The 21259-nt window shown below is 26.4% G+C and overlaps 1 long non-coding RNA gene across 1 annotated transcript; it reads right to left on the bottom strand.

The window, feature by feature from the left end:
- Positions 1-524: 524 nt before the first annotated feature.
- On the bottom strand, positions 525-1752 carry LOC135924745 (uncharacterized). The gene is made up of 4 exons (XR_010571387.1): positions 1379-1752; positions 1112-1332; positions 719-1066; positions 525-636 (listed from the first exon to the last, which is right to left on the bottom strand). It is a non-coding gene; the product is annotated as an uncharacterized LOC135924745 (long non-coding RNA).
- Positions 1753-21259: the final 19507 nt, after the last annotated feature.

Genomic DNA, 21259 nt, shown 5'->3' with positions numbered 1-21259 from the left:
TTAATAAAATTTTTATATAATTAGTAGTGGATAATTATGTGTTAACTTCTTCCTAAAATGTAATTTTTAAAATATAAATAAGATTTTAATATATAGCAAAATATGATAAATATTTATGATTATATTTATTGGATAAAGTCAAGTTTTCACTCTTAGTTTAGTTTTATTATGATTGAGGGCAATTTAAAATATTTGCATTGTTGAGTTTAATATATATAAATCTACAACCTTCATCCCCATTATTAATCCTCAACTTTAGATCCCACTTCATTTAATCTATTACAATTAACACTAAGCTTACAAATATATAACTAAACTTAAAATTATTTCATGATCAATACTTTATTCAAATTTTATTTAATATTAATAAATTTATTATAATAGTAATATAAATAAATTTATTATAATAGTAATATAAATAAAATTATTATAATAGTAATATAAATAAATTTATTATAATAGTAATATAAATAAATTTATTATAATAGTAATATTAATAAATTTATTATAATATAAAAATTTAAGAATTTATAAAATTTTTAAATTTATCCCTAATGATTTTAGATTCCTGTGAGCTTGAGTTGTTTTCCCTGCTTGCCAAAAATGGTTTTGTTGTAAGGTTAGCCAATGTAGGATCTGTATTGATGATAATATAATTTTAAAAATATATATAAATATGATTTTTATATATTTATTTAAATTTAAATATTAGTATTACCTATATCATCAATGGAAGCTGATCCTTCTTTGTTGATGATAATGTTATGTAGGATGCAAATAGCCTTTATCACTATCTCTATGCTAGGTAGTCCTATTTCTATTGGCTAACTTAGAATGTCAAATTTTTTGACTATTCCACCAAAGCTTCTTTCTACACTTACTCGAGCATGGCACAGCCTCATGTTATATTCCCTTTCTTCTGTTGTCAGATTTCTTTTGGGGTAGGGCTTCATCAAATAATTTGACAAAGGGAATGTGTCGTCCTCAACCATTACAAATGGCATGGCCTCATTACAACCTGGAAATGGTTTGGTAGCAGGTATATCAAGTGTATGGTTCATCAATTCTATTAATATATTTATAGGATATATTAAAATTAATATAAAGTAACCTCTATATAAAGAGCTATTTCTAAAAACACCACCATCACTTCGCTTTCCATATGCACCAACATCTATATAAATAAATCTCCAACAGGTTAATAAAAAATCTATGCTTATAGTTATTAAATTGTGAGCCACTATTGGCAGGGCTATTGATATAAATATGCTTTCCATCTATAGCCCCAATACAATTTGGGAATCCTGATTGAAGCAGGAATTCCTGGGAAATCTAAAGATAAGTAAATATTAATCTTGATTTATTATAATAAATTTACTTTTCCCCAATCATTTTTATTAGGCTTAGGCATGTGAATATGTGCAGCAGCATTCCAAATTGCTGTGCACACTGATTTCACAATATAACTTATACAGGATTTTGAGATCCTTGAACTATATGCTAGTTGTGCAAATGATACACCAGTTATTAAATACCTATTATATAAATAATTAATTAAATTTATTTTACCTTAATGTAACAAACAAACGATCCTCAGCATCGATTTGTTTGTTACAGTTAGTAACTTTTGGATTAATGTCCTCATATATGAGCTCCAGTATATAAGAAAATGTTGTTCTTCTCATTCTTGTATAGTTATAAAATTGCGAATTTGTTAAATCGCCTTTAATATTAATATATTCTGAAAAAAGATTTCTTTTAACAAATATTTTGGATGTCTTGCTCTTCTTCCTACCTTTATTTCTTTGTAGTAAATACAAAGCAAGTAATTTTTTTTGTTTTAAATTTAAATGTTTCATATTGAAAAAATAAAATTTAACGCATCAATTTATACATGGCTGCGTTTACGTTTTTTTATATGCGTTTTAAAACGCTACGTTGCAACGCACAATTTGTACGCACTATAATGTGATGTTTCCCCTTAAATATAAATACAAAATTATATATCATGAATTTATAATTGTAAACAGTGGTGTTAATTTGATTTTTTGTATCTGTGGATTTGTAATTGACAGATATGGACAAGATTTTTTTTTTCTGGAAGAAATGATTATTGTTTTTTAAATCATGTGATTATATAAAAAAAGAAAATTAAAAATGGAGCGTTTTAATGTTATGAAAATGTTACATCGTTATGATTTATCGTTGAATACCAAGATTTAAAACCATAGAACTAAAATATTCAAGAGAAGTTAATAATATATTTTTAATTATTTCTATTTATTATCGTTAATATGTTTAATCAATCAATTTACTTTTTATATTATTTTTCTTATCTATATATAACATCAAAAAATGAAAAAAAAGTTCATTATTATATTATGTTTTTCTATTTGAAATGATAAATTTTGACTCTATCCACACACGCTAACCACAAGGATAAATTGCAATTGATGCTAACATCGATATCGATAGTAATCAAAAAGACTTACACTAAAGTAATTAAACTTAAAATCAGCCAACACCCACCCTTAAAGTAATTAAATTGTAGTTCTCAGTATAGGCTTTTGTTTTGCCCAACTCTTCTGTTATTAACCTAACAACGTAGTTTGATGGACTTGAGCATAACCTAGCATAGTTCTATTGTATCCACAACCAGAGGGGAAAACGCTATAATCATGTATCACGTATTCGTTGTTATAAGTATACATTTCGTTCTCGATAATTTAGGAAATTTATTTTAAAACAATTAATTGAGATACATATAAAAAAGTGGTGCCGTTCTCCTCTAGAAAAGAAACCTGCTGGGTTAATTCGGAATTAAGTTGATAGATGAAAATAAAGAGGTAAAATAGAAAAATTATATCGGAAAGTAGAGAAGAATTTGAATAGATGGAAGTGAAAAGGGAAGAGGAAAAAAGAGAAATTTAATTATAATATGTTTTGAAAAGAGAAATAATGTATTTAATTTAAAAAAATATTAATAGAATTTAATTGGAAAATTTTATTAGAAAGAATTTATATAGATTAAAATATAAATATAATATGTTAAGATGAAAGTATTTTTAGATATGAAGTATAAATATAAGGTTGGTTAAATATATAGAAAGTATGATTGAAAGTTAAGAAGTTGCTGGTTAAGATGTTTTGATATTTAGAAGTTAAAAATTTTGGATATATAAATAGGTAATATTTTATATAATTTAATATTTCATGTAGTTTATTTATTTTGTATATATTAATAGTTTATATATTATATATATATATATATTAATAGTTTATATAGTTGAAAGAATTAAATTTTAAATGTATAAATTTTATAAAAGTAAAGTTAATGTTGAATTTTAAAAAAATATAAAGAAAATTTGGTTCCATTTAAAGAGAAAGAAAGAGGTGAAATTCAATAAAGGGTATTTATTTAAAAAAAAAATTTTTATACGTTATTTTAAAATTAATAATTAAATACTGAGTAAAATAAAAGATAAGATAGAAAGTTAAGTATGGGTTTAAAAGGTTTTCAATTCTCTTAATTGAACAAATTAAAATAAGTGATAAAAAGTAAAACATTGGTTTAAAAGAGTTTTTTTTTAACGTTTATTTTAGAAATTAGTGGTATTATAAATGAAAGATTCATTATATATTGCTATGATATAGGTTTACTTTTATAAGTTTATATAAATGGAGTCAATATATATTTTATTGTGATAAAAGTGTACTTTTTGAAAAAAAAATTAGGGAACCATTTGCATATGGTGGGGATAATAATTTATGTATTATATATTTTGATTTTAACTTTTGAACTCATTATTTAAATAATAAATTTTATTTTTTATTATTTTGTAAGCCTTAAAACTCATTGAATGGCGTATAGGTAATCCGTCTTAGGAAATGAAGACCTCACGTTATTCAGGAGAGAAAAGATTGCTTAATATTTAAATTTTTCGGATTATTATTAGCACGAATAAATTTTTTTTTGAAATGTAATCTGAAGAAAAGAGGAAATATGTAAAAATTTTGGTAATTTTTTTTTAAAAAATATAGATGAAAAAAAAATTATGTGAAACATTTTACTAATGTTTAAAAATAAAAATGAAAAGAAAGAAATGTTTGAATACTGTTTATAATAAAAAAGTAGTGATAGATGAAATAAAAAGAAAAATTATTTCATGAAATAAAAAGTGTTCAAATTGATAGATATGAAAGTTAGAATAGATATTGAACATGAGATAAAGATGGATTAAAAGACAAGAATGGGTCATAAATAGTTTGTTTTTAAAAAGAAGAATAATGTTAAGTAGTGTTCGGCTCGTTTTAAGCCGATTTTTAAAAAACGGCTAATTCAATATTTTAGCCAGATGCCAAACCTTCAGGATTTCTATAATATTTGTCTAGACCTTTGTTCCTTCTTTGAGCAAAATTTTCAGGCTTATGTAATATTTTTCTGTATGAAATATTGAGTCAGCCCTTTAACAATATTAGTTAAAAGTTTATGTATATATACGTGATTAATACTGTATATATGCAAAGGTAAATTAATAAAAATATTTTTGATTTTATATGTATAAATGTGGATTTTTATATGTAACGGGTAATAATTGAGGGAGCCAATAGATAATATTATAATATTTTTATGTTTTAAATTTTGAAGATTATATAAATGATGGGAATTGGCTTTTATATTATTTTACCAAAGGAAAAGGGAGGAAAGAAATCCATCATATAATAAAAAATCTCAAGTTGTTAAAATCAGAAATTTAGGATTATGATTGATAGGGAAGAAGTGTATCTGGGATAATGTTAAAAAGAAAAAACAAAGATTACATTTTGGGTATAATTTAAAATAAACATTTTGACCTACTGATTCTCTTTGTAATATTCTACCCAAACAACTACAATGATTTTGTCAAATCAATTACAATGATGCTGGATTAATTTTACCAAGCTTAAGATAAGAATGGTCATGCATGTCTGACCAAAGAAGCTAAAGATCAATGAAACTATGTCCCGAATCCATTTAAATTAAATGATAATCAAAAGTTCAATGATAAACAAGGTCAAGAGAAAAATGGAACGGAGGAAAGAAAATTTAATGAAAATAACTATTAATGTTTTTATATTTTTTTTTTGATCATTAATTAGAATTTATTTAGACATATAAGATTTCTCAAGAAAGGGAGGCGTGTTGTATCTGTCGATTTGTAATTGACAGATGGACGTTTTTCAAGATTTTTTTGAGAAGAAATGATTATTGTTTTTTAAATCATGTGATTTTATATAGAAAAGCTTAGATTATATACTTATTTAATTATATTTATACATATAAATATTTGATTATAATTCATTTATTTTATTCATTAAATATACATTATAAGTTAAAAATTATTTTTTTATAATTTGAAAATCCATCAATAATTGAATATAATAGTTTAATTTACATGGGGAGTGTGGATATAAAAAAATATAAATTCTCTTTATCTTTTATAAATCTATTTCCAGCCCCTTTACTCCTCCTACATATGTTTTTAGGATATATATTAGATAATGTTCTAATATTTATGACTTCACCATCAAAATCTGCAATAAACTATTTATAAAAACAAATAGATTAACAACGACAATTATGGTATCAAAATTAAGATGCACATAATTCTTTTAATTTTTAATTACGATTTTCGTCTCACTTAGTGTTGTTAATATGCTTCGTCGTAAAATTTACGACCAGGCCTCAAGACCCATTTCAGACTCGGGGTTCAGATAAACGAAATCTAAGAAAAAATTAATCTATTTACTAATCTTAAATCTTATCATACATTCTAATTATAAATTAAAGCTTTGTTTTATATTTTAATCTAAATTAATCTCATTGGTGCTTTTGATTATGTCATATTAGCCTTTTCTCGCATCTAATATTTTTTTATAATAACTTATATTTAATTATATATTTAATAAATTGATGTTGATAAGTTTTAAAATAAAATTCACTGCCCGCTTCAAATAATTTTTTTATATAATTTTAGACATCAGCTTGGTCTTTATCATTTTTATTTATTATCATGGCCGGATTCAATCCAACTTACTGATCTTTCTTTCTTTCTTTCTTTCTTTCTTTCTTTCTTTCTTTCTTTTGAATTATTAGGAAAACGGATTTTACAACTTCTAGATTTGACGAATCTTTAAATTCTAAATATAAATAAAACAAAATTTAAAAAAATATTCTTTTTCATTTCATTTTCTAATAAAGAGAATTAATATTTTTGCCAAAAATGGGGAATTCGGCAAAAAAAAATTTCAATTTATATATGTATTATATATGTAGAAAGATTGCTAATTAAATTACATTATTTCTAAGTAATTATATCTCATCATATAATAATTAGATTAAGTATACCTTTTTCCAGAATTTTGTCGACGATACTTTTAATAAATATATTTTCATATTTATTTTTTAACATTCTTATACGAAATTTTATATTAACAAAATAATAAACTATATTATTAGTAAATGACCTTCGGACCGTTGTTGATAATATGATGTGGATTCTATTGTTGTGGTATTAATAAATATATATTTATTAAAAAATTAATATATTTTATACATTAAATATGTTTATAAAAGATAACAAATTAAAATTTTACATTATAAAACAGAATTGTAAGATAATATTTTTATTTTTTTAGAGAAAAAAAAAATATATTTATTTCATTTTATGTAATATTTTTGCAGGAAAGAAAAATGGCTTCAGTGAAAGCGTCATATTTACCGAATTATTAATCTTCCATAAATGTATCACTTTGGAATTGAACGCCAAATATTGGAATGGTAAATTCTTCCACAAATTTATCTTGCATCCCATGGTCCATAGCGTATACAGAGAATAGATCATTGTTAATGTTTTTCATAACAGTAGCGCCCTTTTGTGCTCAATAGGATTGTTGGGTAATCTTTCTGGATTGAAATTCACTCTCAAAAAAAACCTCACCCTAACGTCACGCTAACTCGTGGTCAATTTTTCCTTCGGAATTTAAGCCACAATGGCCATCTCTCAAATTATCGGTACGGCGTTCCCGTTTGAATACAACATTTGGTTCCAACCAAAAAATATCATGTATATGCTGGTATTGAATTTTATATTCGTAATTGTGTGGTGTATACCGACTAAATGTTGGTTCGATGTAGATAGTCAGATAAAGGTTTGCGGAGTGAATCCAATTTTGACTGTTTATCATAGCAAAATTTCGTAATATTTCTTATTATATTGCACGTTTATATACTTCTAAAAATTTAAAAACCAATATATACTATGTGCATTTAACTTAATAAAAATAATCGTTTTTTTTCATATCATAATTTATTTAAATTATTATCAATTGAGTAGGGAAGATTAGAACCGATACCGAGGACAAATATCCTTTCTTAAAAATTTAGCATTCCCTAAACAAAGAACCCGTTCCTGATAACGAAAATACAAATAATTTATATGTAATGTAGATTATATAGTATTTTTCAAAAGTTTTATATAATTTTTCCTTCTTTCTCTTTCTTTCTTTCTTTCTTTCTTTCTTTCTTTCTTTCTTTCTTTCTTTCTTTCTTTCTTTCTTTCTTTCTTTCTTTCTTTCTTTCTTTCTTTCTTTCTTTCTTTCTTTCTTTCTTTCTTTCTTTCTTTCTTTCTTTCTTTCTTTCTTTCTTTCTTTCTTTCTTTCTTTCTTTCTTTCTTTCTTTCTTTCTTTCTTTCTTTCTTTCTTTCTTTCTTTCTTTCTTTCTTTCTTTCTTTCTTTATTTCTTTATTTCTTTCTTTCTTTCTTTCTTTCTTTCTTTCTTTCTTTCTTTCTTTATTTCTTTCTTTCTTTCTTTCTTTCTTTCTTTCTTTCTTTCTTTCTTTTTTTCTTTCTTTCTTTCTTTCTTTCTTTCTTTCTTTCTTTCTTTCTTTCTTTCTTTCTTTCTTTTCTTCTTTCTTTCCCTTTAATCAAAACCTTTTCTAGACAAGAATCCGTACTCTGGTAATAATAGTGGTATGTGTTGATAATTTTCTTTTAAATGGGTTTAAAAATTAAATATATTTTTATTTTTAAAATTTTTTTAATAATTAAAAGTTATCCTGATACGAAACGTGAATTCCTTTCGTGGACAATTTACGAAATAACTCGTGAAAACTTTACCAAATTTTTACCCGCCCTTGCTATATTAATAGTCATAATATGGACTAATAAAAAGAAAAAATCTTTGTTAATTCAATAGATAAATCACCTCTCTAATCCGAGCACGAACCTCTTGCCACTATCCTCCAGTAAATTTTTATTATTCTGTAGGAAATAAAGAGTTCGCGATATGTCTGCGCATCCAAATATAGATACAGTGGTAAAGAAAATTCTAACATATTTAACATAATCTTTTTAAAATATTTAGCAAATATATAAATATTAATAGAATAAATCATAAATCTTATGAGCACGAGGTTCTTATGAGTCTTAGGGTTTTCTTTTAAGTGTAATCAACTCTAATAGTTAATTTTAATAATATATGTATAATTAAATTATGCCTAAAAAGCTTTTAATATGCTTTAATATCGGATAAGGTTAAAAAAAATTTTATCATATCCCTCAAAAGTAACTTTTATAAATGCTCCAATTTTTCGAAAATAAAAAATAATTTTTTAAAAATAATTTTTGTTTATTTTAATATGTATGGGTAAGATATTGTAATAGAAAAAGAAATTAACTATCAATTGATTAAATTATTAATATATTTAATAAAAAAATTCGTCCTTGTTAGCTGTTATGGATATAACTGACTTAGGTTATGTAACATTAAAAAGATATGTCAAGATTAATGATTCAAAATATTTATAACAGTTCGGTTTCGCTATACTTTCTTTGGTTTGGTTTCGCGATTAAGAACGGTTAGAAGTCCTGATTTTTACAAAAAATAATACCAACACAAGAAGTCCTAGATTATATGCAAGATTAAGGGATCATAAAGTTGAGAACAAAATGATTGCCATAATGGGAATCGAATTTATTGTATTCCTATTTCCCGTCTCAATTTTCTTAATTTGCCGCAATTTTTTGATCCACAAGGTGAAAGATTACGATATAAGTATAGCTTTGGCCTTTTGCACGCTCATGGAATACTTATACATTTCTTTGACCTTTTATCTAAACCCGCTATTCAATCCAAATTGTAGGAGGGGTTTACTAAAGAAACATCCCAGATAATTAACCACATGAACAAATTTTGATTAAATAAATATTACTTTAATACAAACTCGTCACTTGTAATAAAATGTGTTATAAATAAATTTAGAGTTATTATATAAATCTCATATTTTAATTTTAAAATAAAATAAGTCCTTTTGTACAATTTCTCAATATACATAACATAATAATTTTTATTTCTCTTAAAATATTGTAATTTATTAGAGTTAATTTTGCCTTAAAAGGTTGTCACATACGCTAAATATTTTTTAAAAATTCATATTAGAGATTTGGCTATTAATTTTGAAATCTCAATTTTTTATTTGCTATATTAAAATTAATAATAATTATAACCCCTCATATTATTGCGCGATAGTAAATTTTTATATTGTCGTTTAATTTACAGAATTTCCAGATTAATTTCTTGGATAACGCTAAAAGTATTTCCTTTATATGTCTAATAAACAGTAATATATTTTTGTTTTGAATTAATACCAAAATATATATCAGTGCTCTGCATGGGCCGAGCTGTACATTTAAAAATTAAATATTTTAAATCGTGATTATGAGCTCTAAAAATTAAAAATAAATAAAATAAAAATACACTGGGCCAAAAGTTTTTAGGCAGGGCCGTGCAAATATTACCTCTCCAGGGGTCTTTGAAAATATATATATTTATTGATTTTTTTATAGTTTATTTCCATTTTTATGGAATGAGTATTTTTTTAAAAATTATATTATAGTTATATATAATAAAAAAACTAAAATTAAAAATTTTTTTTTGCTCTTTAGCTTTAACCTTTTCAGGTGGTAAGCTCCTTCAATATCTCTCTCCACTTTATGTTATTCATACTATCTCTTTTATCTAATTTATAATTCTTCATATTGGCTCTAACTTTATTGCTCCATTGAAGTCATGGCCTTCCTCTTTTACGTTTGCCCATCACTTCCAAACTCTCAACCTTATCTTAGTCTTAATGGGCACTACCTTATACAACTCACTAATCTTTCTTTCATTTCATCCTTGGATTCGGCAAGTATCACAATATCATCTGCAAATATCATATTCCAAGCTACTGTTTGAGTTATAGAATGTGATAATATATCTATTACTGTAAAGAAGAAAGGTGGGCTGAGAGCCCACCTTTGATACGAATTTGATCGTTTACTCTTTTATGAATTGATTGAACGATTAGCTGGAGTTCAAAAATAATGATCAACGCCGGCTGTTGAATGTTGATAATAAAAAGACTAACTTCAGTTCTAATTTAATAGACAAAGGTTGGAGAGTATGTTATAGTACAGATTGTATTTATTGAAATTGCATATTGCAATAGCTATTAACTCGAATGGTAAATTTAGAACTAAGGTATCGATGACAAAAGAGAGTGATTCTATAAATTTTGTCATGATAATTGTCGATACTTTCTCTCTCTCCCATTATCACCATAATTTACTTTACTTTTTACATAAATTTTGCCAAATTAAGGAATGTTATATATATATTTGCCAAGCTATCAGTTCTATAAAAAAATTTGGGGTGTCCAATCCTTAGTAGTGTCTCCGTCTGAAACAGCCTCTAGACATTTTCGTCTAAGCCATTCGGCCTTCCCAGTCTCGCTGATCTATATTTCCACAATTATTACATATTACTTTGTTTGCAAATGGCTTTAATTTTTATGGTTTCGCCAAATCTTGGGCTGTTATTATTCCATTATTCTTATTGTTATAATTAAAATTATAATTGTCTTTATAATAACTGCAAAGGATATCTATCGAAATTGCTGACCAAACTCTATTTCTATACATGTATCAATGTGTGGTTAAACTTAAATTATTATATTTTTTTTAAAAAATAGTGTGTATTCAAATAAAAAATGATATTCATTTAATTATTATTAATTAAATCTATATTTATCTACTAAATTAGCAATGTGTATGATATGATATTAAAACTGATATTATATATCGTATAGGCATAGGAAATCCAATTCGTTTGAAATCTCTCAATTTTATATCATTTACTAATAGCGATTTTTATTTTAAAAATTTTATTTAACAAAAAATTTATTCCAGCATGTGACCACACTGTAAAATTTCAATCATAAATATTTGAACCACTGTTATAATATATATAATATCGATTTATTAAAAAAAAAAATTAAGATATAAATCAATGTTCTGTATGGTAGAAAATCAGATTATTTATATTTAAACTCGATCCTCAATTAATGATTCAAATTTATAAAAACATTTAAGGTATAATATTGAAAGCTTATTTAAGAGAGAATATGGTAACTAATAATATGATCATTTATGAGAAATAAGCATTAAATGTAATTATCCTATGTTACAGTTAGTTACTGCAAAATAATTTTTTCGCGACCCTGGCCTAAATTAAAATATTTTTTACGTCCGAACCCGCCAAGCACAAATTATTTATTTCAGCACGGCCCGAGTCCGACAAATATTTTTTCATTCTTTTTTATGAAGTTAAGTAGGAATTTGTTTCATACTTCAGATTTTCCATTTGCATTTTCTTTGGTCTCATATTCTTGAGGTCTAAATTTTTTCAAAATTTATCTATGAATTTGGATTCTATAAATAGATTTATAGATATGAATGTCTGAGACTATTTGATTCTTATAGATCATAGATAGAGACATAAATTATCCAATGAAAAATATCTCTGTTATAACAGATTAATATTCTAGATTTTATCTTGGCAAAATATAATATATATTTTATATAGCCTGATAGAATGGGATGTGTGTACGTAATGGAGTTTTAACTAGTCACAATACAAATCAGAATCGCGGGAAAATATGTGGGAAATAGGAATCATGATTAATAAACGAAATATGTTAGATGAAAAATGACATGTGATTCTTGACATTTCGATGAAACAAAATTATTGAAGATATTTCTAATCTTTCAAGTCTGGCTTTAGGGCCTCTTTCCGACCCAAACCCAAGAAAAAATCCTTGATGGAAGGATTTTGGACAGCCCGTGCAGGGCTCAAAGAACATGGAACATTCAATTAGGGACATAACCGGACCAACCAATGTCATATTCCATGGACCAAATATACTTCATTTCGCTCGCTCTAGAACATGATCCATAAATTATTTGGGCTTTCCAAAAAAAAATTTGAGCTTTTAGAAAATATTTTGTATATGAAGAAAATTGAAAAGTTAACATGAATACGGATAACTAAAATGGCGACCAAAAAATAAATATAAATTTATAAAGGGAACGGAAGGAAGCAGAACAAAAAATTTGAGTCCATGGTTTGTGATACTTTATGAATATATGACCAATAATTCTGAGCTCCATCCCTATTTTACTTATTTAATAGAATTCATTAATGATTTACTATACTATAATGTATATTTATTATTCATATTAGTCATTAGCTACCCTCCTCTCCTCTTAATTAGCAAAACTTCATACATACTGGAGCTAATATAAAGGTATTAAATTGGGCCAAATATACTTGAAAATTGGCTAATAATACATTTATATTTTAATCATTTCCACTATATACCAACAACCTTTGGGAATTTTCTATCATACTTTAAATGAATTATACTCACGGCGCACCCAGAAATGCCTGAAGTACCTGCGAAGATTAATTTATGAAACAGAGGATGTAAATCATGGCATGTTCTATAAGTTTCTTCTTCTGAAAGAAATCCTAGAGTCTTTCTGTCTTTCTCATATCGGCTGAACAATGTTTAATCTATAATTTTATTTTTAATATTAAGTTAATGGATATTTTTTTCAAAATAAAATTTAATAAATAACAATTATCAGTACCTTAAAAAAAACACAAGTCATTTGAGATTATAATAAAAAAAAAATTCAATCCAAAAAATTAAATATAAATTCGTCCTTGAAATAATAATCCACTAATTGATTGATATTGAAAATTTTAATGATTTTTAAGATTTCCATTATACCACATTATCAAAATTAAAGGATTTAAATATAATTGTTTTTTCCTTTTTATTTATTAAGATTCATTTACGATTAATAATATTTGAATTTAATATATGTATATAAAAGAAAGAAGAGAAGAGAAGAGAAGAGAAAGAGAAGAGAAGAGAAGAGAAGAGAAGAGAGTATTTTAAAATTATATGTTCATTGGACATATAGGGCTTTTGATTTTTCTTTCAATTTGGACATACCCTAATTGCACTATATACCAGAGACCTGCAGATGTACGATTTAAAGGTCCGGTCCTGATTTTTTTTCAAAAAATTGGGTTTTAAATTTTAAAGCTTGACCCGACCTAGTTTATTTTTTATAAAATAAATTTTTTTAGTCCCACCTCGGCAATATTTAAAAAAATTTGACGGGCCTGCAGGTTCTCTACTAAATACTTTAAAATGAATAAGTGACTTTTACGAAATTGAGACTATAGCGGCAGTTAAGTTTTAATTTCGAAAAAAGTATAATTAAATTGTGTCGCTCTTCAATAACGATTACGATAATTTTTGTTTTCAGATCTGACATTTTTTTTTTGATTAAAATACATTATTTTTTATTAACTAAAATAAAATCTTTTAAAATTTAATATAATAATAAATATTTTGAGAAACATGAATACCTAATCCTAACCCTACCCTAACGCTAACCCTAACTAACAGATTTGTAAGGAAAGATTAAATTTCAATTTAAAAAAATAATTAATATTGTAAGATGAGATAGAGAATATAGGTTTGTTTAAAATATAAAGTAGAATAAACCATTATTAACTCGTTTGGCATATATTAAACGAATTCTTATTTATAATTTATTTAATGTAATCAGTTTGCCTCTTTTTTCTCTATGCATCTAAATACTCGGTGGGTTTCATTGATAAACCTTCTCCTGTAACTTGGATTGAATATCAAATTGAGGTAAAAGGTGAGAGAAATGTACAAATATTCCAAAATGGTACAGATGGCAAAAGCTATATCTATATCATGATCCATCAATTTACCGATAAAAAAATTGCGGAAAATAAGAAAAACGGAGACGGGGAATAGGAACACGATAAATTCGACTCCCATTATGGCAATCATCCTTTTCTCAGCTTTGTAATCCTTTAATCTGGCGTATAGTTTGGGATCTTGTACGGTAGATGCCATTTTAGAAGATTCGAATCCCCTTCTGTCCTGTTATTTAAAAAATATATATAAGATATAAGACTTAGCCTTCCTTCTATTTTAATTTTAATATTTTTGATTACCAATTCTGTCAAGATTTAAAAAAATAAAAATTTAGTCAATGCTAGACCCAAATTTTATTTTAAGTACGAACCCTAAAACCCTAAACTGGTTTCGAGTTACTTGCAGAAATTGTCGCTATACTTAAAAACATTGCTAAAATATATGTTTATAATATTTAAATATTATATGTTAATTAACTATGAGAATCGTAAATTACATAATATTAAAGTTATCGTTTTACTATATTCTTATCAGGACGTATGGATATATCGCTGACTCTTGATTTCCTACAGAAAAATGGAAATTTGCTGGAAGATGGCAATTGATTCAAGTTTGAGATTGAAGAGCGATTTATCCTTTGAGCTAGCATAGATTTATTTTTTTTATTCGTCCAAAATTTGACAAGGAATATGGTTAGGACGGGTATAAATTTGGTAAAAATTTCTCGACTTACTTCGTAAATTGTCCAAGATAATATTTGCTTCTTCGATATGTGACTTTTAATGATATATTTATTTATTTTAAAGTATGTTTTAAAATATTATAAAAACTTCAATACTCTAATAAGGTTTATAGGACCCCCAGGCATATTAGATCATATTACATAAAAACATTTAATTACGATGGTATAGAATATTTAAATAAATAATATATTTTGGAATATATATTCCGAATTTTATATATTTTGACTGTGAGTAGTTTTTAAGATATAAGCATTTCCTTGACTGAGCTGGGGTTTTGTGAAACACCACTAAAGTAAATTCGCAAAATAAATACTAATTTTATGAATCGTCTTAGTTTTAATATTCAAATAAATTTGAACACTTAATATTATTTTTTAACCTTTTTTTAAAGAAAGTTTAAGCACAAGTCATAATTATCTTCGACATTTTTTATCTAAGCATAATTATTTTTATAAATGTTTAAAATTAGTTCTACTTCATATATAAAAAATAATAAATAGAAATAGAAATATAGTCATTTGAAATTGGAGTTTCTTTGGACCTCACTAGAAGTATTTACGTCATTTTATCACCGTATTATATTGAATGATTAAAAAAGGATTTGAATAATCCCACCTAACACTTGTGCCTAGAAAAATATTTTTTTATTAATAATTTATTTAACGAATTATTGGAGGAATCAGCAGTTTACATATTATTTTAAATTATTTATAGGGTAAAATAATATTTCAAAAAGAGATTAACTTAGACATTTTGGTTTGGTGCTAAAAAATTTTTTAGAAATAAATATATCTCAATCTTACTAAAATAAACTTAGGAGAAATGGGGTTGCTCGAATGATAAAATTTTTTTTAGTATGTGCTAATTAGAGAACTGCACGGGCTGTCCGTAGCCCGACCCGACCCGACCCGACCCGACCCGGCCCGAGCCTCGGGCTCGGGTCGGGTTCGGACATCAAAAAAAAATTTCTCGGGTTCGGGCTCGGGTCGGGTTGTAAAAGCTGTCCGACCCGAAAACCCGACCCGACCCGACCCGAAAATATATATAATAATATTAATATCTTAAATAGTTAGTATAATTTATAATATTAATTATAAAATCATATTATTTAATATTTATCACATTTTAGGATTAAAATGTCAATCATATTAACATGTCATGTCATTATTAATTATTATTTTATAAACCTAACAACCGTATACCAAACTATTTTATTACTAAATTGTGTTTCTCGTAAATTACAAGATAAGACATATTTTATGTAAGTTTTATTTATTATTTAACAAGCCTATACATTGTCTTTTTTAACATTTGTTTTAACCCTTCACTACAAAGGTAGAAAAAACTCCCTTAACTACAAAGGTGGGGTCTATTTTACCCCAAATTTTGATTAGATATATCTCAAAACATATTAAAAATTGAGATCTAAAATTTTGAGTATATATTTAAAAAATATTGGAGATAATAAATACAAAATCTTAGATTAATATTTACTTCCAAAAAAAAGTTAGACAAATTTTCCTAAAATTACTGAAATAAAATTTTCTTTTTCAGTACTTCCTTTAATTATTTTATTATCACTAAATAAAATTCAAATTTTATTAAATCAATGTTGAATAATGATAATTACATAAATTTTATAAAAAAATATCATATATCAAAAAAAATATTAATCATCAAATATGTAAAATTATTAAAATGGACTTCTCTCTATGGGAGGCTGACAATGCGTATTCTGATGCTAGCGCCGAAGTTGACGAGCTAAAAAAATATCTAGATCCGAAATTATGTGTTGATGACGATAATATTTTAAAATGGTGGAAAACAAACCATTATGAGTTTCCAAATTTAAGTATTTTAGCTCTTAAATTCCTGGCTATCCCTGCTTCGTCGGCTAGCAGTGAAAGGGCGTTTTCAGCTGCTGGTAGGGCCTTTGAGGAGAGAAGGACTCGTTTAAAGCCAGATAAACTGGACGCCTCTTTATTTATATATCATAATTATTCACTTTGTGATAATTTTGATAATGATATTGATGAGGTCAATATATAATATAATATGTTCATTATATTTTTTATATATTTATTAACTTTTACATCATATCTATATTCGCATAAATGATGCTTATTATATAATCGTTATAATTTTTAAATTCGCTTGTATATTAATCGTTTTATAATATTTTTTACAAATTTTAAAAATGCAACTTAATATATATCTTGAATAGATTATGGCCGTCAAATAAACTTTTATTTAAGGTGGCTGAACTGAATAAATACACATAAATTTTTTTTTGGTTATTATAATATTAAAACTTAAATTGCAAAATTTTATTCGGGTCGGGCTCGGGTCGGGTCGGGTTGGATCAAAAAATGTGTGCTCGGGCTCGGGTCGGGCTCGGACAAAAAAAAATTTTAAATTCGGGCTCGGCTCGGGCTCGGGTTGCGAAAAAATTACTTTGCAGTTCTCTAGTGCTAATCACTCCCCATTTGCTCCTCCATAATGTCGCGAATGTTATTATTTACTAGAATATAATATAATGCCATTTACCTTTCGATAGAAATATACAAATGTATATTATTACTTGAATTTATAATAATAGACGATAAAAAATGGATCCAATCCACACACATTGATCCTTGCCTCTATGACAAACCACCATTTAATAGGAATGCACCACACAACTACGTACACGAGATTGAACACTAGCATGTACATGATATTCTTATTTCGAAACCAATTTTTGTATTTAAACGGGAACGCTGTGCCTATCAATTGAGAGAGAGCTAGTATCACGTAAATACCGAAAGAAAAACTGACCAATGATTTGGCCATGGGAAAATGATAATCCGCCATATACTTATTCCAGTAGATTTTCATCCAAAATTTTGCAAATTTGAGCTCCCCTATCAAATCTAAAATCGGATACATGAGCATAACCAGACAATTTAGTATGTTCACCAAATACAGGGCTTGGGTCAGTAGAACGTTTGGAGAATATTTTTCCTTGAGAGCCATTTTCAGGCCCAAAGAATTTCCAGCCAGTCCTAGCACCCACACAATGGGAGCAATTGCAATGAAAAACATGAACAGCCATTTCTTGTCATTGTGTACTACAGACCACGGGATGCATAAGAAATTTTCGGAATAATTCTCGATAGTTGAAGGCGGATGTCCAAGAGTGAGATTTACGATAATTTTATAACGCGTAAAATGTGACAGGGTGACTAAGATCATTTTCCATCAACTAATTTCTATTCCACTTTAATTATTTATTTTATTTTATTTTATTTTAAAATAAAAATAAAATAAACACCTCCTTAAACGATATCGTGTTTTAAGTTATAAAAGCCATAAAATTATCAAGATTTTATAATGTCAATTATTCTTATGCTATATATTTACGTATATAATAAATTAATCAATATATTCATTAAAAATCATTTATGGGAACCCAACCCTAAAAAATAGTTGCCCACGATATTTTAAATCGATTATAATAAGATTTTTATTATGAATTTATACATATTAAATTCTACATGCCATTTTTAAAATATAGACTAAAAAAATTAAGTAGAGCCATATTATTAAATGAGCTACTTCAAATATTAATATTTAATATTTAATGTGTAAAATTTGGGAATTTATTCAAATAAATAAGTAGGCATATGCCAAGACGAGTTTTTTTTTTTTGATATTTTATTTAGTCACAATTTTACGATTCATAGTTTATTCAATACTATAATCTATTATTGTTAAACGATTCTATTTTGTAATGCTAAACCAAATATTTTAGCCAAAAAATATTACGCAAACCTAGAAAATTAGCTCACAGATGGCAAAAAGGTTTAAAAACTATTAACTAAATGTTGAGGATTGCATTTTATTATTTTTTTTTGAGTGCGAGCCGTTTAACAACAACACTAATACAATCAATTTATCTTTTTTTTTCCTTCACAAGTCAATAAAATCATCGGATTTCGTTGAATAAACCTTCGCCTATAACTTGGATTAAATATCGAGTTGAGGTAAAAGGTCAGAGAAATGTACAAGTATTCCATGAGGTACAAATGGCGAATGCTATATTGATATCGTGATCCTTCCATTCTCCGATGTAAAAATTTCGGGACATTAAAAATACGGAAACGGGAAATAAAAATACGATAAATTCGACCCATTATGACAATCATCTTCTTCTCAATATCGTGATCCCTTAATCTAGCAAACAGTTTAGAATCTCTTAGGGTCGAAGTCTTTCTAGAAGTCTGGGATTGTTCATTCGGTTATTTTTTTTTTGAAAAAAGTAGATAAAATGATTTTATGACATGGTTGAAAAAAAGAATTTATCCGCTGGCCCGGCCCGGCTCGGGTATATGGGCCGAGCCGTATTTTAATTTTATAAAATATACCCGGACCGAGCTTAAAAAAATTTATTTTTTAAAAAAATACCCGAGTCGGGCCGTATATTTAAGAACAATTTTTTAAACCGCCATAAAAATTTAAAATAAATGCAGTAAAGCCGATTTTTTTAAAACGGCTAACTCAATATTTCATCCAGAAAAATATTACGAAGGAACAAAGTTTTTAGACATACATTACAGAAATTTTGAGGCTTAAGCAATGAATTTCTTGCTAAAGTATTGAGTTAGTCGTTTTAAAAGATGGCTCAAAACGAGCCGTTTAACAACACTACATGTTAAGTTACCAGTTTTCAATCAGTATAAAATGCCGATTTGAGTCGATTTTTAGATTTGTCCAGTTATCTCATGGTTATGGGTTTTAATCCATCTTCTTTTCATATACAATTGTACGAAAATAAAAGTTTACAATAGTTTTAAATTTTTTTTAAAATTTTAACAAGAAGTTTGATATACTTATTACTACTACTACCTAACCACCAGTCCAAAAAAAAAACGATTTTTAAAGCTAATTAAGTTAAACGAATTATTGGAAGTGTTTCACGTAAAAATTGAAATTATTTTCTATTTTGTCTAATTAGTGTTGATAAATTTATCTTGATTTTTTTTTAATTAAACCTAGTAAGGGGTCTACAAAATTAGTAAAACTTTAGTATATTAATTTTTATTATAAAGTCTCTCTCCCCTTCTCACTCATCCCCGCCCCTTGTTCTTCCATTCTGGCGCCAATGGGTATAATATACTAATAATAGTTATGTTGGAATTCATTTTTTTTTAAAAAAAAATAAAAAATTAAGTAATAAACAAGATTATGTATGTTATTTACCTAAATTTGTAATAATAAACGATATAAAAGGGATTCAATCCACAAAAGTTTGTCCTACTTTCTATTTAAAACCACATTCTAATCGGAATGCACCATATAACTACGTACACGAGGTTGAACAGCAGCATGTACATAATATTCTTTGTTCGAAACCAATTTTTGTATTTAAACGGGAAGGCCGTGCCAATCATTTGGGAGAAAGCTAATATCACGTAAATACCGAAAGAGGAACTGACCAATGATTTGGCGATGGGAAAATGATAATCCGCCATGTATATATTCCAGTATATTTTGATCCAAAATTTCAAAATTTGGGTCATCCCCGTCAAATCTAAGATCGGATACATGAGCATAACCAGACAATTGAATAGGTTCACCAGGGAAAGGGCTTGGATTAGTAGAACGTTGGGAGAATACTTTTCCTTGAGAGACATCTTCAGGCCCTAAGAATTCCTGAGTAGTCCCAGTACGCACACAATAGGAGCTATCGTTATGAAACACACGAAGAGCGATTTCTTGTCATTGTTTACTACGGACCAAGGGATGCACGAGAAATCTTCGGAAGAATTTACGATCTCAATATTTAGCGCTGGATTCCCAAGAGATCGATTAAGAGATAATTTCATAACGCGTTAGTGATGTTTGCTAAGATCATTTTTTTTGTCACAAATTTATATTCCAATTTAATATATATATTTTTTTAAATAAAATATATTTTAAAACACCTATTTTTTGAAAAATATTGTGTTTTTAAGTTTGAAAAACCAATAAAAAGCCATAAAATTTATAAAATTTAATAATGCTCATTATTCTTATGCAATATATAATCACTTATATAATATATCAATCAATATATTCATTATTCGTTTTGATTTTGCAAAGGATAAAACTTCAATTCGCCATTTTCAATATATAGATTGATTCTGAAGAATTATTATTTTATATATATATATGAATATTAAATGGTTAATGAATAATTTATTATTTTGTTAAAAATAAATTAAATTTTATATTTAAAAAAAAACAATTATGAAAATCAGAGATTTGCGAGGCCCTGCCTGTCATTTTATATATATTGTTTCAGCTCGGCCCGAAAATTTTTATTAACAAAATGCCCGGCTGGTACCGCCTGTTTTTAAAGAAAAT

Source organism: Gordionus sp. m RMFG-2023, chromosome 2 (assembly GCF_954871325.1).
Source record: "Gordionus sp. m RMFG-2023 chromosome 2, tfGorSpeb1-WG-v2, whole genome shotgun sequence".
In the NCBI taxonomy this organism is placed as follows: Eukaryota; Metazoa; Nematomorpha; class Gordioida; order Chordodea; family Parachordodidae; genus Gordionus; species Gordionus sp. m RMFG-2023.
Note: the sequence above shows the minus strand (reverse complement) of the source record. Positions and strands in the feature narration are given on the sequence as shown.